The sequence below is a fragment of the Hylobates moloch genome, unplaced genomic scaffold (assembly GCF_009828535.3).
Source record: "Hylobates moloch isolate HMO894 unplaced genomic scaffold, HMol_V3 SCAFFOLD_9, whole genome shotgun sequence".
Taxonomy (NCBI): Eukaryota; Metazoa; Chordata; class Mammalia; order Primates; family Hylobatidae; genus Hylobates; species Hylobates moloch.
The window spans coordinates 97823119-97848872 of record NW_026652284.1 but is presented as its reverse complement, the minus strand read 5'-3'; the positions used below and the strand labels follow the sequence as shown (position 1 = coordinate 97848872).

The window sequence follows — 25754 nt, the reverse complement described above, 5'->3', positions numbered from 1 at the left end:
CCATTTTGGCTGTGGTTTTTAAAAGCCTATCCCCTCAAAGAAAGGGTGAAGACTCTGGGCATAACCCCAATTATAGAAAAAACTTATGAGAAATTAGGGACCTAATTTCTATATTCGGTAGGAAAAGGATTCCTGGACTGGGAATGCCTCCAGTAATGTCAGGAAACATAAAATGACTGAGATTAATTTTTTGCCACCTTAGATGTAAATGAAAAATTAAAAATAAAAATTAGATTCAATGATAGAAAAATAAAGAGAATTAATACGTCTTGCCAGATTGTATTTGTGGATGAATATTGGAATCCATTGTATTGATTCATGCTAAAGGTTCACAGTCTTTTCCAGATGAGTTTGAAACTCAACAGTGACTTTTAATATTATGTTAATTCATTCCACAAATATTTATTGAACATCCATGACGTGCTAGGTAAATGGCAGAGGGTAGTATCACAGTGTCAAGCAAGAATAAACACAGTTCTTACTTATTAAACTTTATTTTCAAGACAGAAAGTCAATAATCAAATAATTACACAAATGCTTGTGAAATTACAAGTGTGAAAACTGTCACCGAGGAAAGATACATGAATTTAGGTGGCAAGGGGATCATCTGGGGGATCTGAGAAGTCTCCCTGAGAAGTGGCATTTAAACTGAGACCTGAAAATGAACAGGAGCTAAGTACGTAAAACAGAAGGGAAAGAACAAGCATTCTAGGCCAACAGACTCAGGATTTTAGCCCTTCATGTGGTGGCAGAGATACTAGATAAAAATTTAGGTTGGAGGGAGTGTGGAGAGAGACTTTTGCTCACAGCATGAGGGCAGCTTTTGCCATAAAAGGCATTCCTGAGCATGAAGGCATGTTCTGCACGTGGATGTGGCTTTTGCACGTCTTTTGTTATCTTTGTGCCTATCTCCCTGAGGCCTTAAAGGCTGAACTCTTCACCTTTCCCCAACTCTACTCCTGCTTCTGCATGTCCCATCTCAACAAATGATAGCTTCGTCTTTGCATTCTGTGCAAGCTAAACCCGTCCACATCATGCTTTCTGCTTCCTTCTTCCTCATCTGATCTATGTCCAATCCATCTCCAAGCTGTGTCAATTCTGTCTCATTAATATCTTTCACATCTAAGTCACTTCCCTCCATTCCCAATGCCACTCCCTTAGCTCAGAGTCCACACCACCCACCCTGACTTTATACATATATATATGGAGCTGCTTTAAATTGTTTTAAGAAGCTGCACCTTTCTCCCTCTTGAGGTTTTTATGCATATTTTCCCCTCTGTTCAAAATCGTCTTTCTCTCTATCCTCAACTAGGGAATTCCTGTTCTTCATGCTGGATGCCTTTCTATAAAAACTCTCCCTGACCACCAGCCATAACCGCCATGGATATAAGGTTGGCTTTTCCTCCTTCATGTTCACTCTAAATACTTCATGTTTATCCCTACCAATTATGCATCTGTTTAGACCTGAGCTGTGTAACATGGTGGCCACTAACCACTGTGGTGGCTACTGAGCAGTTGAAATGTGACTGAGATGAATTGAACGGTGCTGTACATGTAAAACAAACATCAGATTTCAAAAACCTAGTATGTTGCCTAGTAATTTTTAAGTACTTGTTTACATGTACTTGTTTATGTGTACTTGTTTACGTGATAATATTTGGGATATAACCAGTCAAATAAAACATATTATTAAAATTAACCCCACTCATTGCTTTTTACTTTTCAAAGTGTGTCTAGCTGAAAGTTTAAAAGTATATCTATGGCTCACATTTATGCCTTGCACTGTGTTCTTATTAGACGGTACTGCTCTAGACCCTAGGCAATTACAGCAGGGGTTGGAAAACTATGATGAATGGACCACATCTAGTCTTGCCACCTGCTTTTTGAAATAAAGTTTTATTGGAACATAACCAGGCACATTTGTTTATATTCCTATGGCTACTTTCCCGTTACAATGGCACAGTTGCATAGCTGTGATAGAAACAATATGGTCCACAAGCCTAAAAGATTTACTACTTGGCTCTTTGCAGAAAAGTTAGTTGACCTCTTTTCTAGAGGGTTGATGTTGTATTTTGTTTTTCATTGTGTCTCCAAATCACGGCACAGAACCTGACACCTAATAAGCACACAATAAATATTTACAATATTGGCTGACTGAATAAATTTCTAATTGATATATGTTATTGAGTAAATATAAACTGAGAAAGATATTGCCAGGACCATCACTAAAATCAGTTTATGACCCACAGCTATGGTGACCATGGGATCAAAATTAAAAATTGAAGTACAACTTGACAAGTAGGTATATACTTGGATAATCTTCCTATGCAACATTTAAAATGGAGACCATCCAAGCCAGAATGGGTGGTTCTCATTCTCATCACCATGGAATATCTTGATTTTGGAATAAAGAAAGATATTTTAATTATGCTTGAAACAGGATAGAGTGTTGTATGAATTAGGAAACTTATCTCGTAGGTTGGATATTTGGAGTAAGGGTTTATGTCATAATAACCTCCACCGTCCCTCATGGTAGTAAATCCCATGGAAGTCTGGATCTGGTTGGTGTACATGAGAATGAATTCTTATATGTTAAAAATGGGGCTGAGAATGAGTGTTGGAATAGAATTAAGCACATCTTCACACTCTGATCCAAATATACTCCTGTCATTTGCTCTCTGCTCACAAATCTGCAGCTGTTAGAAGACATGAAATAATTTTCTTTTGCTTTTCTCTGTCAAATTGTTGATGAACATGATTTCACATAATTGAAACAGCCAGAGTTACCATAGATGAGAATTGAATTTCAGGTCTTGGTTATGCAACATTATCTTCTCTCATAAGAAGCAGTCATTTAAAAAAAATATATAACATTTCTCAGTATTGCATGGGATCTTTTCTTTTTTTAGTAATTAAAGCTGTAGAAGCAGCTAGATGTCCTTATTTCAACAGGTAGATTCCACAGGGCTTTTCTGAAGAAACCATGTGAGGCAGAGCGTTTTCCTTTATTGAAGTCAATCTGGGAAGCAAACAAGAAAAGGAAAAAAGTAATATTCATATGTGATCAGTATAGAAAGAGAACAATTAAGTATCTGGTGATTTTTGCTTTAGGTTGGTTCAAAGAAATGAAGGATTATAAAGTTGATAAGATCACAGAGTGAGTGATCACCCACCCATCCACTGTCTATCCATTTCCCAACAGTTACTTATTAAATTTGTTAAATTACATTTCTTAAATTACTATTTGTCCAGCTCTGTGGTAGATGTTGTGAAAGACACAAGGGAAACAAAAGATAATCTTTACTCTTGAAGATTCACATAACGTTAAAACTGAAGGTAGTTTAAAAAATGATATTATTGTAATTCTATGTTCTCTTTTCAAGACACAGTGTTAGGTACTTTACTTAAGGTAATATTTAAAAATTTATGTGGTGGGCCACAGGGCTCTAATTCCTAGTCCAATAAGTTTTCCACTACATTTATTGGGTAAGTCAGATATATTTGTCTGCCTAAAAGGTTGGAAAATAATTAATCCCAAGTTATTATGTAAGCAAGTGTGGGATCATCCTGTATGCCTGATCTGTGGGACATCCAAGAATATTCACCATTGAGCAAGAGAATTCAAGGAAGGTTTAAGGGCAGAGGTGAGCCTGGAGCTGTACTTTAAGGAAATACAGAGCCTGAGGTCGTAAATGCTGGAAAGAAGACATTTTAGTTGTGGCAAACAAAATAAATAAATGCAGGGCAACAGAACTAAGCAGACATTAGAGATACAGAAAAAGAGATACAATCAGGCTAAAAAAAAATCAACAAAAGTAGTGAAGATGGCCCTGAGTTGCACAGAGAGCCTCTGTGGAAGAGGTGGAGGAACTAGGTTGGGTCAGTGAGGTGAGAGCAGTTGATGTAAGAAAGCTGAATGCCTGCTGGAAATTTTTTTCTATGAGTAAGAGACTAAGTGTAAGCCAAGCTTTTGGAAGATTTATACATTGCACTCCCACTCTAGAGAAAGACAAAACATTCCTCAAGGACCCAGAAAGAAACCCAAAAGGAAAGAAAATCATCCTGGCAAATTAAATAGGGCAGTAAGTCTATCAGATTTCCTTTTCCATCTCTATATTGCACACCACTTCACGGTGTTTGACCAAAATTTACAAGTTTGGTGGGAAAATCTAAGTGGGAATATTTGGAGAAAACCCACAGAGAACTGATAATGTTAAGGATATACACACACTTACTTTCAGAGATAGTCAATTTCGATTCCACTGGTTTTTGGATTTTTTTAAGGTTTTGATATATAGCTTAAATTATTGCTTATATAGGATGAAGTACATGCTTAAATGCTATGTTGTCACTGTAATATCTACAAATCACTCAGCACACCATCACTGACAGTAAATATTTTATATCTTATTGAAAAATAATAATATCCTTATAAAATATCAAAATCATAATCCTTTTAGGCTCTTCCCCAAATCCTCCCTTGAGAGGCTTAAAAAGTAATCATCCTTAACGCTTCGTCATACAAACTTGCCAGTGAAATTTCAGTGAATAGTTGTTTTGAGTTTGAATTTTAAGTTCCTTGAATTTGGGGTATGAAATTCTGTTCTCCACATCACCATTGCTGTGCATGTGGAATTAGTGTGAAAAAAGAATCTATAGACATCTACTTTCATTTATTTTGGTTTTTCTTATAATGTAAGTAGGAAACTTATATCTACATAAACGGTGCCAAATTACAGCTGTTTCTCTAACTCCATTTTTCTGCAAAAGATTACTGGTTTCTGCGACCAGGCTCTTTCAACTACACAACAGTTGCTGCCTTTATTTGCATAATTAACTTGCCTGGTGGTGGAGGGAGAGGATGTGAGCAGAGGCGAGTACAGGCACTCACTGTTTGTTGCAACTGACACAGTGAAACTGCAAGGTGTAAGCAGGGTTGTGATTCATCCCCTATCTCCTGCAGCTTGGCTTGAGTAACTGACAGCCTTAACACCTCTTTAAGCATTCTTCCTTGTTCTTTTTCAAGGACCTGATAGTCTATTGAGCAAAAGAGATGCAAACAAAGTGTACAATGGAAGAAATGCTACAAAGTAGACAAAGTCATGCAGGATTTGCCCCTTTTCCGAAGTTGATAGAGAAGGTTGACTACTCATTGTGGTTTGTGTTGTGCATTCTTCTGAGAATAAGCAAACATCTTTTGGTTGGCCTGTGGTTGTGGGGTTACTATCATTCTTGTCATCTTCAAATATAGGTAAGACATTCTGGACAGATGATGTTATGGCTAACAAGAGAGACAATTTTTACATGCTCATAAGTAACGTGGCCAACAGTGTGGGAACGTGGGCATTCGCTTTTTTGGTAGTAGGGTGTATTAGAGGACATCAGTAGACTCTGAAAACAACTTGGAAATATGCTCTGTGAAGGCTTTGTACATCTTATTCATTACTATCCCTAATGCCTACAATGAAACCTGAATAAATGAATAAATGTCAAATCTTTAAAATTTTGCATATGCTTAGATGCACAAATCCTAAGTATTGGAAGTCATCATGAATCCACTATTAAAATTTAGCTGTGGGAATACACATTATATTATTATTTATAATACTAAATGCTTGAAATGTCTCATTTAGTTTTATCAATGTGGGATTGAGTAAAAATTATATAACATCTCTACTGTGGATTATTAGGCAGCCATGAATGCTGATGTTGCATAAAAATATATAAAGGATACAGAAAGATGCATGTGACTATTTTTATGAGTAGGTTGTAAAACAGTGCACAGAGTATTAATCCATTGTTATAAAATGATAAAATAAAAAATTTTTCAAAGGTTGTCAAAGAAGGAACTTTACCAGAGACTCAGGCACAGTCTCAAAGAACAAAAACTCTGAAATTTTAGTGACTTAAAATAACAATACTTGTGCTATATGGCTATTGTGAATCAGTAGGGAAGCTTTGCTCATCAGTCGCTCAGGATCCCAGGCTGAAGATAGCGTTGAAACAAATGGTGTTCACAATGCCATATAGAAAGGAGCCCTGGAAGGTTTCACACTGGGAATTAATGGCTCTTACCTGGAAGTAAAACGTTGCTTCTGCTCAAACTCATTGGTCAGATCCAGTCACATGGCCCATCCATGCAAAAGAGAGCAAGACATTATAATCCTCCATGTAATTGAGTATGAGAGAATTAGAAATATTTTGTGAGCAGTACTAAGGATACCACTTATGGTCATTGGTATTTAGCTCTCTCAGTGTGCGTCCCTATGGAAACAACCCGAAAGTCTTATCCAGTCTTACAGAATAAACTTATCCAGTTTTATGGCATAAAACTCTTATGTCTGTGGTTTCTGGGTGGTAACCAAATGATCTCTTTATCAGGTCTGGATGTGGCTCCTTTTGGTTATAAAATCAACTGAAAAAAAAAAAAAAAAAAAAGATTATCTCTTTCCCCTGACACTACAAAATAGCAGAATGGGGAGAAGTGTCTATAATATTGCCAAGGCTAGTTCGTATAAATTCTGATATTTTACTGCCAATCCCCATTCCCTGGGATGAGGAAAGCTCTTAATTAGGTTCTGATTTGGCTCCTGGAGAGGGGTTCTCCAGTCCATGGCCCTTAATTTTGTTCTTTGGAGGTTCTTCCTTTTCTATTGTTGCCTTGGCTACATCTGCAGAGTGCGTTATAGAATGTACACTCCTTCAAGGATGAGAAGCTTTCTTCGTCTGATACTTGCTCATAGAAGTTCACATACTTAACCATGTTAATGTTTTTGTCTTTACACAAAAGTTTTAGAAGGTTCATTATTTCTTTGCTGTACAAGTTTCTCAAAAAAGTAATCAGCTTCTTTTTATAGTTGATTATGGTCAACTTTTTGTGCCAATAGCCCCATACACAGCTTTTTTGATACATGCTTCTATGTGTTTTCTCTGAACTGTAGATATCTTAAGCCAACGAAGCTTCAGTAGAAGAGCCACAGCTTCAGTCTTTACAAAAAAATTGGGTCATTTTGTCCATATGAAAGACTAACTGGGTTGTTATGTTAACCCATTCAGAAGTTTAAAAACTTGTGTGGAAACCATACCCTTGATTTATTCCTCGATGCAAGACTGTGTTCTTATCAGTCTGTCTCTAATTAGTGATAAGAAACAATTGCCTTGTCCAATTCTCCAAGTCTTCAAATTTTCTTGACCATCTCTGTTATCTTTCATACTTGCTTGCTTGTTAATTCTGTTTTTAGCTCATTGTTTTATTGTAGTATTTTGTCAAATGAAGCCAACAGTGATTGACACTTGCTAGAAGTTCTATTTTTCAATCATTTCGCCTATAGCTACAAGTTCACAAAGGACATTACCTTCCTTTTAAGTTTTCACAGGTGACAATTTTACAAAATAGCTCATTTGTGCATAACATAGATTGCTGTCATTCCAGCTGAAACCGAAGATTCGTTGCTGCCCGCCACCTGATCACTGAGCCAATGCCACAGACTTTATGTTTTTAATATTGATGTATTACTCCAATTCTTTTTTTAAAAAGATGCTTTAAAAAATTGACCAGAATAAGAGAAATCTAGTTTTCAGTTTTGTAGACCCCTGAAACTTGATTGTTATGAAGTGATTTTGTCCCAGGCAACTGGAATACACATTCAAACTTCTAAGAGATTACAGAAAAAAGTGCTGATTTGTTTATTTAAAATTGAAAGTCCACCTAAATGACTCGAATATCTGTATTTTCTAACTGGAACACATTTCGTGGGTCAATGGATTCCAGAAACCAGTGTTTTAATCTGAATGTTTCTTCTTTTTGTTTTCTTATTTTTTCTTTTTGGAGATACAGTCTTGCTCTGTAACCTAGGCTGGAGTGCAGTGGTACAATAATGGCTTACTGAGACTGGAATTCCTGGGTTAAAGCAAATCTTCAGACTCAGCCTCCCAAGTAGCTAGGATTACAGGCATGCACCACCATGCCTAGCTAATTTTCTAATTTTTGTAAAGATGGAGTCTCACCAAGTTGCCCAGGCTGGTCTTGAATTCCTGGCCTGAAGCAATCCTCTTACCTCGGCCTCCCAAAGTGCTGGGATTTCAGATGTGAGTCACTGAACCCAGCCTGACTCCTTCTTGATGACTTTTAATGAATTCCTTGATCATGAGTGGATACTATTGTGGGATAATTCACTTAATCTTTGTAGAATCTTGACCTCCCTTTCGGTACCATAGAGCTCAGCTTTCATTGACCAGGAGACTTTTTTTTTTTTTTTTTGAGATGGAGTTTTGCTCTGACTCCCAGGCTGGAGGGCAGTGGCAGGATCTCGGCTCACTGCAACCTCTGCCTCCCGGGTTTAAGTGATTCTGCTGCCTCAGCCTTCTGAGAAGCTGGGACTACAGGTGCGTGCCACCATGCCCAGCTAATTTTTTGTATTTTTAGTAGAGATGGGGTTTCACTGTGTTAGCCAGGATAGTCTTGAACTCCTGACCTCGTGATCTGCCCACCTTGGCCTCCCAAAGTGCAAGACTTTCTTTTGGATAGGGTTGTCTTTTTGCATCTCATTTTCTAGGGGGGCAGAGAAAGATAACAAATGATGAACATGAAGAAATGCTTTTTGGGCCAGGTGCAGTGGTTTACACCTGTAATCCCAGCACTTGGGGAGGCTGAGGCAGGCAGATTACTTGAGGCCAGGAGTTTGAGGCCAGCGTAGGCAACATGGCGGAACCCAGTCTCTAGTAAAAATACAAAACTTAGCTGGGCATGATGGTGCATGCCTGTAGTTTCAGCTACTAGAAAAGCTGAGGCATGGGAATTGCTTGAACCTGAGAGGTGGAGGTTGCAGTGAGCCGAGATTGTGCTACTGCACTCCAGCCTGGATGACAGAGCAAGACGGTCTCAATTAAAAATAAAAAATGACAGTTTTCATATAATGTGTTTTTACAATAATAAAACTGGGTAATGGTATATAGTGAAAATTGGAGGAGAGAATGGAAGAAAATGTTTTTGCTGGAATGGCCAGCAAAACCATTCCAAGGTGGGGACCATTTGAGCTGAGACTCACAAGAGGGGAAGAGGCAATCATAGAAGATCTGAGGAAAGAGCATTCTATGCAGAAGGAACAGCAGGTGAAAAAGGCCAGAGTTGTGAAGGAGCTCAGTGTATTGGAAGGCTAGAAAGAAGGCCAGGGAGTTGGGAGAATGGTCAGGAGAGAAGTATGTGGTCATGTCTGAGAGGCTGGAAAGGAGTACATTGTGTACGGTTTTGCTGCTCATGTTGGGAAGTTTCTGTTTTACTCGAAACCCAGTGGAACTATTGAAAGCTTTTAAGCAACGGATCAATTTGATCTGTTTTATTCTTTCAAAAGATCACTCTGGCTGGCTACTGCATGGAGAATGAATTCTGGCAGGGGAAGAGTGGAAGCAGCCCATTGCAGCCCAGCTGTGAGATACTAGTCATTTGGATTGGGGTTGTAGCAATAGAGATGGTGATAAGTGGTGGGATCGTGAATGTATTTTGGAAATAAGAGTAGACAAGATTTGCAGATAGATTAGATGAGAGATGTGAAGAAAAGTGAGAAAATAAGGGTTATTGCTAGTGTTTTGGCCCAAGAAACTTGATTGGTGGTAATACCAGCAACTGAGAGATGGGGAAGACGGCTGTGGGTAAATCAAGAATTTTATTTTGGAAACACTAAATTAGAGATGTCTATTAGACAGCTCAGAGGTGATGTCAAGTAGGCAGTTGGGTATATAAATCTCGAGCCCAGGGGAGTGGTAAGAGCTGGAGATAGAGATTTATGAGTCATCAGTACAAAAATGTTATTTTAAGCCATAGAAGACGATGAGATCACCTAGAGAAGGAATTTGGAGAGAAAAGAGGGTGGAGGACAGAGTTAAGGGTTAGCAGAGGTGGAGGAACCAGAAATGGAGTCCAAGAAGGCACAAGTTTCAGGTTAGAAGAAAATCAGGTGTGAGTAGTGTTGTGAACACCAAATGGAGATATTTTTGCAAGAAGAAAGCCATATGCTGAAAACTGACTAATGCTCTATCCCATTTCTGCTTTATATTTCTCCCAAACACCCACAATACCATGCCCCTCTCCTTAGCATTTGATTCTGCTGGAGAGGAGGCTAATTACAGAACAATAATTGTTTCTATTTTTTTTTTCTTTTTCAGTCTGCTATTTTAGGAAGTGGATAAAATGGCATTTTGACAGATCTGGAGGGTCTTGGATCTGCCTTTCAACATTGGCATTACTGATATTAGAGCACTACCACTCACTAGCTGTGGGGATGTAGGAAGATTACTTAACCACTCAGAACCTTGGTCTCCTCATTTGTTATGTGAAGATGACAATATCAGATGACAGATTTATTGTGGGGATTCATTAATATAATGCATACAAAGTGGTAGCTCAGTGTGTGGCAGAAGGTAAGTAGATCACAAATGGTAGCTTTTATTATTTTTTTCCCAGTTGATGATTGGCTAACTATGGAAATGGATCGCTATCAAGTAATCCTGGAAAGATGAGTAGGCAAGATTTGCAGATAGATTGGATGATAGATAGTTAGTTGTTTAGAACAGATAGATAGTTAATTGTTTAGAACTATGTTGGAGAGATAATATCTACATATTATTGCTGCAGGATGGAAGTCAAACAATCTATAAACAAAACCCTGCTATTGCCCCTGTGCCCTCTCACAAACACCCTATATCTTTTCTCTTTCAGAGACAGGATGTGTGAAACTCAGATCGGTGATGTTTTAAAGATGGAGCATCAGTGATAGAAACATACTTCTCTGCTTCTCTAGTGAAGAATGATCCAGGCCTGTCTTTGAAACTGAAGTTTCAGGCTGCCAGTGAGCAGATATAGTGAAGATAGAAATCCTTGCACAGCTGAAATGGGTAATGACTGCTGTAAAAATAAGCAGGAATTTCCCCACCTTGGGGCAGCTCACAAGCCTATCTTTCCCTCTGAAGCACAAGAGAGTGGGTCAGGGATATATAATTGAGCAAGTATCTCAGATTCATTTTCCAGGAAATGAAGCCGTTAGCCCTAGCTGCTCTGTGAGAGTTCTTTCTTAAACATGATGAGTCCTCTGAAAACGTTACAGTTCTGCTATGGTGCCTCTGTGCCAGCCACTTCTTTGTCTGTGGAGGGAGTTGGGTGGCTGTGGCTGCTCTGGAGTAAGGTAGGGGGTCATTGATGATGGAAATATATCAATCCCCTTCCTTCAAACTAATACCTCCATCTCTTCAAAGGCATCCATAAGGGTTTGGAAATTATACCCATATAACATCCCTCACCAAACACACATACCTATTTTTCAGTTTAAATGGAACCTTCAATTTAATTTCCCCTCGAGGAGAGTTATCGCTTTGGCCTAATTATCGAAAAAAAAGTAGCAGATTGCATTATTGAATCCTGAATCTTGACTGCATTATTTACGATCTCTGTGCAATTGATAAAGTTGGTTTATCTCTCTAATCCTCAGTTTCCTCATCTATAAAATGGAACTAATAACTGTTGCATAGCATACTGTCTAGACTAGTACATTAATTCATACAAAGGACTACTTAGCATTATCAACTTAGTACCATTAGCTCCTTAGTAAATATTTGTATTAGGGTTCTCTAGAGGGACAGAACTAATGGAATATATATATATATATATATATATGTAAACTCATATATATATATATATATATGAGTTTATTAAGTATTAACTCATATGATCACAAGTCCCATTATAGGCTATCTGAAGGCTGAGGAGAAAGGAGAGCCAGCCCGAGTACCAAAACTGAAGAACTTTGAGTCTGGTCTTCAAGGGCAGGAAGAATCCAGCACAGGAGAAAGATGTAGGCTGGGAAGCTAGGCCAGTCTCTCTTTTCACATTTTTCTGCCTGCTTTTTATTCTAGATTCTATGGCAGGTGATTAGGTGGTGCCTGCCATTAAGGGTGGGTCTGCCTTTCCCAGCCCACTGACTCAAATGTTAATCTCCTTTGGCAACAGTCTCACAGACACACCCAGGAACCATATTTTGTATCCTTCAATCCAATCCAGTTGACACTCAGTGTTAACCATCAAAATATTGTTGGATTGTTTGAGCTGAGGAGTTCGAGGTTGCAGCAAGCCATGGTTGTCCCACTGCACTCTAGCCTGGGAAACAGAGCAAGATCCTGAATCTAAAATAAACAAACAAACAATAAGTAATTAAATAAATAAAAGTTGAAATATTTTATCTGTTATGCAAGAACACAAAGAAGCTCATTTTTAGGAGGCGTTTTCATATTGTTGTTTTCTTTTTTTGTTGTTGTTGTTTTTGTTTGTTTGTTTTGTTTTTTTTTTTATTATACTTTAGGGTTTTAGGGTACATGTGCACAATGTGCAGGTTTGTTACATATGTATCCATGTGCCATGTTGATTTCCTGCACCCATTAACTCGTCATTTAGCATTAGGTGTATCTCCTAATGCTGTCCCTCCCCCCTCCCCCCACCCCACAACAGTCCCCGGAGTGTGATGTTCCCCTTCCTGTGTCCATGAGTTCTCATTGTTCAATTCCCACCTATGAGTGAGAACATGCGGTGTTTGGTTTTTTGTCCTTGTGATAGTTTACTGAGAATGATGTTTTCCAGTTTCATCCATGTCCCTACAAAGGACACGAACTCATCATTTTTTATGGCTGCATAGTATTCCATGGTGTATATGTGCCACATTTTCTTAATCCAGTCTATTGTTGTTGGACATTTGGGTTGGTTCCAACTCTTTGCTATTGTGAGTAGTGCTGCAATAAACATACGTGTGCATGTGTCTTTATAGCAGCATGATTTATAGTCCTTTGGGTATATACCCAGTAATGGGATGGCTGGGTCTAATGGTATTTCTAGTTCTAGATCCCTGAGGAATCACCACACTGACTTCCACAATGGTTAAACTAGTTTACAGTCCCACCAACAGTGTAAAAGTGTTCCTATTTCTCCACATCCTCTCCAGCACCTATTGTTTCCTGATTTTTTAATGATGGCCATTCTAACTGGTGTGAGATGGTATCTCACTGTGGTTTTGATTTGCATTTCTCTGATGGCCAGTGATGATGAGCATTTCTTCATGTGTTTTTTGGCTGCATAAATGTCTTCTTTTGAGAAGTGTCTGTTCATGTCCTCTGCCCACTTTTTGATGGGGTTGTTTGTTTTTTTCTTGTAAATTTGTTTGAGTTCATTGTAGATTCTGGATATTAGCCCTTTGTCAGATGAGTAGGTTGCAAAAATTTTCTCCCATTCTGTAGGTTGCCTGTTCACTCTGATGATAGTTTCTTTTGCTGTGCAGAAGCTCTTTAGTTTAATGAGATCCCATTTGTCGATTTTTGCTTTTGTTGCCATTGCTTTTGGTGTTTTAGACATGAAGTCCTTGCCCACGCCTATGTCCTGAATGGTATTGCCTAGGTTTTCTTCTAGGATTTTAATGGTTTTAGGTCTAACATATAAGTCTTTAATCCATCTTGAATTAATTTTTGTATAAGGTGTAAGGAAGGGATCCAGTTGCAGCTTTCTACATATGGCTAGCCAGTTTTCCCAGCACCATTTATTAAATAGGGAATCCTTTCCCCATTTCTTGTTTTTGTCAGGTTTGTCAAAGATCAGATAGTTGTAGCTATGCGGCATCATTTCTGAGGGCTCTGTTCTGTTCCATTGATCTATGTCTCTGTTGTGGTACCAGTACCATGCTGTTTTGGTTACTGTAGCCTTGTAGTATAGTTTAAAGTCAGGTAGTGTGACAATATTTTAATAGCGGTGAAAATGCAAATAGTAATAGAGTTCATGAAAGTCCATATCATTGATTTTATTCTGTCACCTAGACAGAATCTGGAGTGGGTTTCCTGGAAGCCTAAGTCTAACTTAGGTGCTCCCTACCTCCCAGCCAAACTAGCACCTCCTCCACCCCATTTGCTATCCTCCTTAGTCTGTGATCCTGGCTTTGACAGAGAGGCAAGGAGGCAACAGGCCAAAGCTGGGAAGGCAGGAAAACGAAGGCACTGAAGGACAAGTGGAAACAACTCGGGAGGGGTGGATTAAAGCTCCTATGCTGCTCTCCACGTGCTTCCCAGTTTCAAGTACCTCACCCAGGACAGTCACTAAATCACTTAATTAAATTAATTAATTAAAGGTGCCAAGCAATACCTCCAAGGGGAAAATACTACATTTGGATTCTTAAGATATTTCTGATGCTAAAAACTTTAAATGTTTTATATGTGTTTTATACATAGATATACATATGTAAAATTACTTATATTCTAAAAAGATGCCTGTGCCATTGAATAAGGATGTTAGCACCCTCATTTGACCAATGAGATCACAAAGCTTGCACAATGAGTCAATCACCCCAGGTTACAAAAAGAATCACCAGGAAGGGTGGGCCTCCCAATTATTTCTTCGTACCCAGTATATTGAATTCAGTTGTCACATGAGAATTAAAGATGTACACTTGGCTTGTGACCACATTCTTATTTGCTAGTATATGAAATATTGTTAGATGAATATCTTCTTTAAATAGGCCCTCCTTTTCTCTTGCTCCTCATCCCCCATCTCAAACTGTCAAGTGATTGTGTATTTCTGAAATAATTAATGCCTATAGAGTACCTGAAATGTCTAAGGGCATTTTATGTAACAGCAAAAAAAAAAATAAAAACCACCATATAAAGCAGAAGAAATTCAATCTACTTGTTTTGTCTACAAATGTCAAACAACCAAACACCTGGTTTGATTGATTTTCTAAATTGTGCTGATTGAGTAGACTGGTGCTTTTCATGTAACAAACACGCAACGTAATCCTTCCTTTTCCTAAAAGTAGCTTTGTGTTCAGCATCAAACCCCATTATCACTGATTATTAAGATGTCCACATTATGAAATATTTTAGTTGGAAATAAGTCACTCCATTGTATTAAGTGGCATCTATGTGTTCATTAGGCAGCTTTTTGTTTGTTTGATTTTTAGTAGAGCCTCTACATAGCATTGTGAAAAAGAATAAAGTCAAACAGACATGGCCTGCACCTTAAGAATTCTAGAAAGGAGGATGATCCTTAAGTGCAACTATCATTAACAGCAGAAGTAAGGACCAAGAAAGAGGGCTTCATGGAGATGTGGCATTTGACTTGAGTTTAGAAATATAATAAGGGGTCAGGCACAGTGGCTCATGCCTGTAATCCCAAGACTTTGGGAGGCCAAGGTAGGTGGATCACTTGAGGTTAGGAGTTCAACACCAGCATGGCCAACATGATGAAACCCTGTCTCTACTAAAAATACAAAAACTAGCCAAGAGTGTTGGTGGGTGCCTGTAATCTCAGCTATTTGGGAGGCTAAGGCAGGAGAATCGCTTGAACCTGAGAGGCAGAGATTGCAGTGAGCTGAGATTGCACTGCTGCACTCCAGCCTGGGCAACAGAGCAAGACGCCATCAAGAAAGAAAGAGAGAAAGAGAGAGAGAGAAAGAGAAAGAGAAAGAAAGAAAGAAAAAGAAAAGAAATATAGAACGAATTTGAACAAATCCAACAGGAAGGAAAGAATATAAGCAAAATTACAGAGGTGGCAACATCATTGTCTGTTTGGGTATGGCCAAGGTGTGATAGCTGAGGGTGCAGTTGGGAGTTAGGTTGTGGCCAGCTCACAGTGGACTTAGATGTTTAGCTACAAAGACTGAACCTCACAAGGTGTGCACAGAGGGTTTGTTATCTCACAGCCCTCTCAGAGGGATAGAGCAGAGTGGCTAAGAGCAGGGACTCAAACCCTAGCCCCTTGCTTCCTGGGATGATTATTTAATCCCTCGCAAGCTTAAGTTGCCTCATCTGAAAAATAAACAATAGCTCTTTCCTCCTGGGTCTGATGCAAGTTAGGTAAGTTTATTTATTTATGCACAAGTATTTATTGAGCACCTATTATTTTCCAGGCACTCTTCCAAGTATTCACAATACAGCTGTGATGAAAAAAGGCAAACTTGTTAGGGGGGTTACATTCTAATGGAGGAGACAGATGGGACACTAGATAAATTAAGCTTCATGATCATGATGAGTGCTATGAAGAAAAAATAAATCAGGGAAGGAAGATTGAAAGCAACAGGTTGATATTGGCCAGAGAAGACCTCACTGAGAAAGTGACTTGTGAGTAAAGACTTTTGGGTGTGTAATGATAAAAATCTGTTGTCAAAACATTCCAGGCAAAGGAAGAAACACATGCAAAGATCCTGGGGCAGGAGTGTGGCTGGAGCAGAGTAAGAGATAAGTCCATATAAGTTACAGTGGGGTTGGTGCTAGGGCTGGTGAGAGATGAAGGTCATGTAGGTCCTTTGATGTTCAGAATAAGGACTTCGCCTGTTACTTTCAGTGATACAGGCAGCTATTGAAGCTCTTCAGGAAAAGGGTGACATGATTTATACTTTAACAGGATCCTTCAGGCTGTTCAATGATGCATATAACGTGCTTAGCATGGGCTGGGGATATGGTATGGCCTCAATAAATGTTAGCTATTATCCTTGTGTTTTTTTAGTGTTGGCATGACAGGGTTTGGGGGATACCAAGATGTCTAATACTATCTAGAATCCGCAGATACTGGAGTCTGTTCAAACTCTCTTCCCAGTCCTATTTCAGAAGTAAGACTTGCATGACTGTGACAAATGGGCTGCTCACTTCCATGAAAGGATCAGACAGATCTGGCTGTTGGCTATGCTTTTCTTGTGATAATATGCCCTGCAATTGCGAGGTGAGGTGATTGCATGTGTACATGTCAGGCTATTGTTAAGCTGCCCTGCGCAGACGTGGTTAAAGTGTGAAGGCAGGAATTGGCCAGGAAAACAGTTTTCTGGAAGTGCCAGAAGCTTTTGGATGCTGCACTGGGTTATTCCCAAGCTAGCTGACAACATCCTGTCATTGCAAACAGCCCCACAGCACTGAAAGCCCCAGAGTTACCTGAAGGTTGGGAAGTGGAAGCTTCTAGTGTGTGTTAAGGACCTACTTGTTCCTCCCTTGTTCTCAGGAACTAATGATCATATAGTGAGTATAAAATAATAGTAACTATAATGTAGGTAAGGGTACGCTCCATCCACTGAGAGTCACTTTCAAACACAGCCAGTTAAGCATAAATTGATAAAACTTTTATGAAAGGTAATTTGGGTAATAGTTATCAAAATTCTTCATAAAACCCATACCCGTTTACCTAGTAATTCCATATATGGACAAAAAATATAGTTGTGAAGTGATAGATGCATGTAAAAAGGTAACTCAAAATATATACTCTGGTTCTCAACTACTTAAGACATAGGGGCTGGATTTTGTGTCTTTCTTTCTTTCTTCCTTTCTTTTTTTTTTTTTTGGAGACAGAATTTTGCCCTTGGTGCCCAGGCTGGAGTGCAGTGGGGCCATCTCAGCTCATTGCAACCTCCACCTCCCGTGTTCAAGAGATTCTCCTGCCTCAGCCTCTGTAGTAGCTGGGATTACACGCCCACCACCAGGCCTGGCTAATTTTGTATTTTTAGTAGAGATGGGGTTTCACCATGTTGGCCAAGCTGGTTTTGAACTCCTGGCCTCAAGCAATCCACCTGTCTTGGCCTCCCAAGGTGCTAGGATTACAGGCGTGAGCCACCACGCCCAGCCAATTTTGTGTTTTTCTAGGTCACTTCAATACTTACCAATCACAGTTGTAGAATTCAGTGTAGTGTAGTCACGTAGCCAATAAGTGGCATGGGCAGGAAGCAGAAGTTCTCTGTGGTGGGGCCACTAGAGAAGATATAATTGTCAGGAAGACTCTGAGCTGAGCCTTGCAAACGGGATGCACGACCTTTCAAACACTGACTATTCTTTCACTGGCTCACAAGGCCCTGCCTGTGTTTTTCAGGCAACCCACATCTGTCTCCTCTCTTTCCACAATTAAAATTACTGGGTCACATTTGGAAAAATTATGTTTCAGGGAATGAAGGCCTTTTCCCTATGCTAATTTTTTTCAAAGTGTGTTCTGCACAAGGTGAATAGTGACAAAATCAAAATAATATGTGGAGATAAATCTCTATATTAAACATCTTATTTGGGAATCACGGAATTGCAATTCAAGGCGTAAACAGGGTTGGTCTAGGCTAAGTCCAAAGAACAAAGAGAAGGTTGGCATTTTTATTAGAAAGAGAAACTTTACATATTGTTTGGAAACAAAACTCATTGGCACAGTAAAGAAAGCTTTTGGGAGCTAACAAGCTCTGATTGGTGAGGATAGTGGTAGATAAAACTAGTCTTTGAGTCACAGCAGGTTGACGCAGCAGTTACCAGGTAAATCTGGTTTTAGGGTTATAGAAGTTGGGCTTGTGGAAAAATGTTTGGAGCTGGTGCTATGTGCTCCAACTGCTTTTTCCCCAGCCCTTCAAGTATGATTTAGTTAGGTACGACAAAAATGACCCAAATTGTATAATTAACTTTATAACCACAATAGGTATTAACAGATATGAATAGACACTATTGGAAAGTATCCCAATTACAATTAATTACAATTAATTACTTGAGGTGATGTGGCTGAAGTTATTCGAGCATCCTGGCTGAAGAGCTTCTCAGAATGCTTATTATATACCAAGAAACTGCAAGAGTGAGGCATTGTGGTCAAAAGAACACTCCAGGTTTATTTGACTATGGAGGTTGTTTGTTCTGCACCTCTTAACATTCTGCAAGCCAAATGTCTTGAAGAATACAACTTTGGAAACTTCTAGATTGGCCAGAATATTGGGCCTTGCCAAGGTAGGAAAAAAAAAAAAACTTCTCCAGAGCAGACTTTGTTACCATAACTTCAGGAATGTGACTTCTAGTTGGTGCCCTTCTCATCAGCTCCAGTCAGAAAACATCCATCAGTCAAAGAACCCAAACTTACAAAAAAAGCACATGGTGGTATAAGGAACCAACAAATATTAAGAGCCATCACATTTAAGATCTTAAGCCCCTTCGATAAACAATGCATATGCCGTTGCCAGAAAATTTACATGTTTAGATGACAAGACTTCAGTGCTAGCTGTCAGTCAAGAGAAGCCTGGGGAATTCTCAAGAGGGTTTTTAAAAAAAATACTCAGGCAGATGTGCATCTGGAAGGCAATCCCACATTCCATTCTCAGCCTGAACATTGTCTTCAGGCAAAAGACCACGTATCTAAGAGGATGGCAAGATTCACCTTGTGTTGTCAACAGTAAATATGTCAATCACACTCAGAGAAGGCTTGACAGACTGTGATTCACATTTGCATCAAGTTCAGGATAGCTGTCTACAGCTGTCTTTGGATTGGTGGCAATCTCAGGACACAAAGAGGAGTCTCTCCAGATCACGGAGTCACTTCCTGTTCACTGACGTCTTGAAGACTGTGTGTTGGGCAACCTCCACATGGGGACCTTGGGACTGGTTGTCTATTCCCACATCACAGCATCACACTGTGGGATATGGTACCCCAACATGACAAGACAAAATAGAAATAACATAGGCCAGCCCAGTCAGCCCCTTCTTCAACTTTAAGTAAGCAAAGCTGAGCAGAGAAGCTCTGCCTGCTGGCACACAGTCAGATCTCTTCAGAGCGAGTACCCATAAGCTTTACTGCCCAGCCAAGGCCAGTTGAGAGGATTTGAATTTACAGCTAGAGTGACAACAGTCTTTTAAGTAAAATGCAAGCTTACATCAGAAAGTGTAAGCCTAGGAACACTGTCAAGCCTTCCAGAGAGTTAGAAAGACACGTTCTGGAAGTCAAATGTTTGGATTCGAATCTTCGCTGCATCACCCATGACCACTGTCCACTTAAGTGTGTTTAATTTACCTCTTTGTGCCTCAGCTACCTCATCTGAAAGTAAAAATAATAAAGGTCCCTAACCCTCATTCTAATTTCTGTGAATATTAAATTAGATTACCATATAAATAGATAAATAGATTTGGGGTGAGTACCAGGTACAAAATACATGTTCAATACATAATTAGGTTTTATTACAATTCACTTGCTTTCTTTGGTTAATACTAGGCTTAAGTCAATATAGAGTATGTATATATTTCTCTTATTTGAAAGTATGTAAAGTCAAAACACTGGGTACTTTCTCCAAAGCTGAGAAATTCCATTTTTTGAGCAAGAGTCAAATGGAGGATGCTTGCATTTTTCCTTTCAAATATTTTCTGTACCTCTGTTTCTTCCTCTTATGCCAGGTGTACTCTTGGGAAAAAAATATGGTTCTCTGTGGACAAAACAACCATACTCAGATATCCCTTTTTGTGTCCAAAATGTGTTTCATAAACCATACAGAATGGATAAGAAAGGATTATAAATATGGAGGGCTTTATGCTCTTGCTGCTTCTGGTCTGCCTGCATTCTTTGATTTCTGTCAGCCTTTTTCTTTTTTTTTTTTTCCTTTTTATTATTATTATTATACTTTAAGTTTTAGGGTACATGTGCACAATGTGCAGGTTTGTTACATATGTATCCATGTTGCATGTTGGTGTGCTGCACCCATTAACTCGTCATTTAGCATTAGGTATATCTCCTAATGCTATCCCTCCCCTCTCCCCCGACCCCACAACAGTCTCCGGAGTGTGGTGTTCCCCTTCCTGTGTCCATGTGTTCTCATTGTTCAATTCCCACCTATGAGTGAGAACATGCGGTGTTTGCTTTTTTGTCCTTGCGATAGTTTACTGAGAATGATGGTTTCCAGTTTCATCCATGTCAATACAAAGGACATGAACTCATCCTTTTTTATGACTGCATAGTATTTCATGCTGTGTATGTGCCACATTTTCTTAATCCAGTCTATCATTGTTGGACATTTGGGTTGGTTCCAAGTCTTTGCTATTGTGAATAGTGCCACAATAAACATACGTGTGCATGTGTGTCTTTATAGCAGCATGATTTATAGTCCTTTGGGTATATACCCAGTAATGGGATGGCTGGGTCAAATAGTATTTCTAGTTCTAGATCCCTGAGGAATCGCCACACTGACTTCCACAATGGTTGAACTAGTTTACAGTCCCACCAACAGTGTAAAAGTGTTCCTATTTCTCCACATCCTCTCCAGCACCTGTTGTTTCCTGACTTTTTAATGATCTGTCAGCCTTTTTCAAGGAGTCATTGTAAGGCTGTCATGGGCAACTCAGGTAAAGTATGTGCTTTGGTTTGGTAAGGGTTTACTTGGGAAACTATTTCTAGGAAACTAGTTTATTCCATCCCAAAAAATAACCCCATCCTGTTAAGACAAAGGAGTACAGCAAACGGAAGTTACCCAAGGACTTGGTCACCAGGACACGGTTTAGCTATGAAGCCAGTGATATGTGTCTTGTCCTTGGGGGACAAATGACCACTGAAGAGACAGTCTTTGTGCCAAGTAGGACCTCAGAGAAGGTTGGAAAATAAGCTGTGTCATAGGGATCAAGCCTAGAATCACAAAGCAGACCAGAAGGAAATGAGGAGGCAAATGAAATCAAAGGCAGCAAAGCAAAGCTGAACCAAGAAGGCCACACACAGGGCGTGTAGGGGCTGGAGAGGCACAAAGGCTGGGGAAGGCCAATGACAGGAGGGATAAGAAAGCACACAGGTAAAAGGAAAGCGAACGCCTGAAGACAGGCAATTAGGAGAGCAAAATCTGCGACTGGATAAACCCAGAAGGAGATAAGAAGTATCCCCTTTATACGTGTGGAGAAAAAAAGAAGGGAAAAGAAACTCAAGATCAAGAAGTCACAGGAACAAGGCTAAGACCCTGACCTGGTGAGGAGGGATTGGCAGCCTGCTGGCAACGGTCATAATGGTTAATTTAACTATTTAGCAATCTGGGAAATCTGTAATTTATAGGAGGAAATACATTATTTGCAAATAGTTTTTATTTTATTTTATTTTTTCACCTTTTTCAGTCTCTTGTGGACACTTCCAGTTCCAGGAACTGAGATAGGACAAATGAGCATGGGCCCTTCCTACATGGAGCCTGAAAGGCTATCACCCACGTGAGGCCAACTGGACTTTCTCTGCACCTCTGGCTCCCTAGCAGGAAGAAGCAGAGGCTGGACAGGGATTCAGAAGCAGGTGGATACACCTTCATGTCTAGTATTATTTGGGTTTCACAGGAAGGCTAGCTGTTTTATCTCCGTTTTAGGAAACTGAGGCTAGTAGAGGTTAACTAAAGAGTCTCAGGATATAGAAGATTCAGAGAAAACCAAACTAGAATTCAGAGCTCAATCCTTTTGTAAGAAGCCAATATTCAAACGAGTGCAAAATTTAACAGCCAATTTCACACACACTTTGGGATTGGGAAAGGAAAAGAATACCAGTGAATACCAAGTCTGAATAAGGCTCTAATAATGCTTTTGGCATCTCCCCTGTTCCACTGGAGAGCCATTATGTAATGGGAAACTTTGTGCAAGCATAATTTGATACTAATAACAATAGCTACAATTTACTGAGAACTTTCTTTAGGCCAGGCATTGTTCTAAGTACTTAATATAAATTAATTCACTTGACATTCACAACAATGCTGTGAAGTAGGTGCTCTTGTTGTCTTCATTTTATAGATGAAGACACTGAGGCACAGAGAGGTTATATAACATGCCTGAGGTCACACAGCAGTCAAAATCAGAGCCAGGCTTGGTACTCAGACAGTCTGACTGCAGAGTTTGTGATCTTTACCATTATGTTCTCCTGTGAGTTATATAAATAACATTGCATCTTTGGGCAAGACTGAAAACTGTACCAAATCTGTTCCTTTCGCATTCATAACCCAAGTCTCTAGATTAGAAATTTTTGCATTCAGAGATTCATGTACCATGTAACCAAGGCTCATCCACGCCTCAAAAAAGACACTGAGCTGCAAAGATGGAGCCCTCATTCTACTTGTCTCTGTATTCTTATGGTCTAACCAAATACCTGGCATAAAACACATGCCCATTATGCATTTGTTAAATGGATGAAACAGGTACTGGCCAGCTTGCACCATCAACAACACTCATTTATAAAGGAAGAATCCTAATTCTGCACACAGCATAGTGAATCGTAAGAACTGTAATTAGCTATCTAAACGTCTGTCTCTCCCACTAGGCCCACAGGCTCTATGAGCACAGGGACAGTGTTTTATTTTTCTTTATATCCCAAATGAAAGTCAACATGCCTGGGGCATAGTTGTACTCAGTAATTTTTTCATGAATAGGTAAATTCAGTTTACAGAACCTCATACCTATATGCAGAGAAAGCTGAATTCAATGCCACCACTTATCAGATGAGTGTTGCTTGGATTGCCAGGACTCTACTGTGGTCTCATTCTGACTGTAGGAAGGAATTTATTGGGTCAAGTCAACCAATGCCCATTGAAATGACAAAAGGCATCATTTTCTGAGCACTGAGCAATGCATGTGGCATAGGAGGGGAGCGGGTGACAAAAGCTGCTGAGGTGGGGACGATGTACTGGAAGGAGAGGGAGGTTTAGATATCAATGAAATTACCAAGTGCTAGTCATAGGCACATCTCTGCCCTGGGCAAAGCTATGCAACTGAGAATTTTCTCTGGATGTGCTGAGAAATGGCAAAAATTAAAGTTGGAAAGAAATAGTGCATCCATCTGTAGAAGGCCATTAAGGCAGACGTGGTAGGTGATCAGGAGCCTTGGTTAAGAGGGGGAGTAATGAAGGGAAGCAGCAGAATTTCAGGAAAAGGATACAGGTTCTTACTGAATGAGAAGAGATTAAAGTAGGGACCCTTGTGTATAAAGGTCTGGAATAGAACAGAATCTTTTTTACTGGTAGACTATCTGGCAGCATGGCTAGATAAAATGAAGACAGTTTTGAACAAAGAAGGGCCTTCTCAGTGCCACAAATCACACATTCCTACTAGTAATGCCAACCCTAATATACAACATGAGATCTTAAAAATAGCTTTGCCTATTTCTCATAAACACAACAGGGCTCCCTGAACCACCAATGATTCTCACTCTTTCTTGTTCAGTTTCCTGAGGGAATTCCAGTTTAGCTTCTTCCCACAAGTCTCACAGCTATGAAATTAGATATAGATTATCCTAAAGGTATTCCTAAAAGCATTGGTATTCTGAGAAAAGTGGTACAATGGTCAAATAAGATTGGGAATCAGAGTCTCCCTGAAAAGAGCTCTGGATAGGGAATCAGGAAATCAGAGATCTAGTCCTGACATAGTTTGCCTGTGTCCCCACCCAAATCTCATCTCAAATTGTAATCCCCATAATCCCCAAGTACTGAGGGGATTATGGTGGGAGGTGATTGGATCATGGCGGCGGCTTCCCCCATGCTGTTCTCGATATGGAGTGAGTTCTCATGAGATCTGATGGTTTTACAAGGGGCTTGTCCCCCTTTGCTCATTCACTCTCTCTCACCTGCCACCATGTAAGACATGCCTTTGCTTCTCTCTCACCTTTTGCCATGATTGTAAGTTTCCTGAGGCCTCCCCAGCCATGTGGAACTGTGAGCCAATTAAACTTTTCTTTATAAATTACCCAGTCTCAGGTATGTCTTCACAGCAGTGTGAAAACGGACTAATACAAGTCCCTGCCTTGTAACTTCTTTGCCTTATGACGTTGAAAAGTCACTTTATCTCTTTTAATTCTAAGTGTTTTGAAATCTGAAATGCATAAACATCAATCTCTAATCAAATAAAATAGTGTATTTGAGTCCTTTGGAAATATATAATGGAGTAAAACCACATAAAGAATGTAGTGAGGCCAGGCAAATTGGCTCATGACTATAATCCCAATACTTTGGGAGGTCGAGGCAGGCAGATCACTTGAGGTCAGGATTTCACCACCAGCTTGGCCAATATGGCGAAACCCTATCTCTACTAAAAATACAAAAATTAGTCAGGCATGGTGGCTGGCGCCTGTAATCCCAGCTACTTGAGAGGCTGAGGCAGGAGAATTGCTTGAGCCTGGGCAGCAGAGCTTGCGGTGAGCCAAGATGGCGTCACTGCACTCCAGCCTGGGTGACAGAGTAAGACTCCATCTCAGACAAATAAAAATAGAATGGAATGAGAATTTGTTATTAAACTTCAAATGCTTATCCATTGCTATGGATCAAATTTGTCCCCACCTCCAAATTCATATGTTAAAGTCCTAACTCACTGTGACTGTATTTGCAGATAGGGCTTTTAGGAAGTTAATTAGGAGGTTAAATAATGTCATAAGGGAGAAGTCCTAACCTGATGGGGTGGTAGCCTTAGAAGGAGAGAGCGATTTCTTGCTATGTTTACACGTGAGCGTGCACACGCGTGCACACACACACACACACACACACACCAGGGAAACGCTGAGTGAGCACACAGCGAGAAGGTGAATGTCTGGAAGCCAGGAAGAGAGTGTTCACCAGAACCTGACCATGCTGACACCCTGATCTTGGACTTCCAGCCTCTGGCACTGTGAGAAAATAAATTTCTGTTCTTTTAGCCACCCAGTCTATGGCATTTTGTTATGGTAGCCTGAACAGGCTAAGACATTCATATATGTTAATATTATTATTCATGCTTCTATTTATACTTTTACACTTCATATGAGGCATTCAGAAAGAAAAGCTGGCATAAACATGAGACAGAACCCACTCTTTTCAGAAAAATCCTCTGTGGGAGAAAAACTGGATTTTTGAGACTTGGGAAGATAAAACACCTAGAAGTTTTTTAAAAAAAGAACAAGGCCCTCTGTGACACAGGTGACCTTGTACAGAACTCAGTGCAGCATTTCTAAGATGCAAAATGAGGCTTGAAAGAAGGCAAGTGACATCAGGAAGAAACAAAAA

The 25754-nt window shown here is 39.7% G+C and overlaps 1 long non-coding RNA gene across 2 annotated transcripts in view; it reads right to left on the bottom strand.

Annotated features, from left to right (window-relative positions):
• Positions 1 to 445: 445 nt before the first annotated feature.
• The window catches only part of LOC116813540 (uncharacterized), an 85169-nt gene continuing 59860 nt past the window's right edge, over positions 446 to 25754 (bottom strand). For both annotated transcript variants that reach the window (XR_004370991.2, XR_004370992.2), the window contains 2 exons: positions 6076 to 6415; positions 446 to 3019 (listed from right to left, as the gene is read on the bottom strand). This is a non-coding gene — a long non-coding RNA (uncharacterized LOC116813540). The remainder of the gene's footprint in view (positions 3020 to 6075; positions 6416 to 25754) is intronic.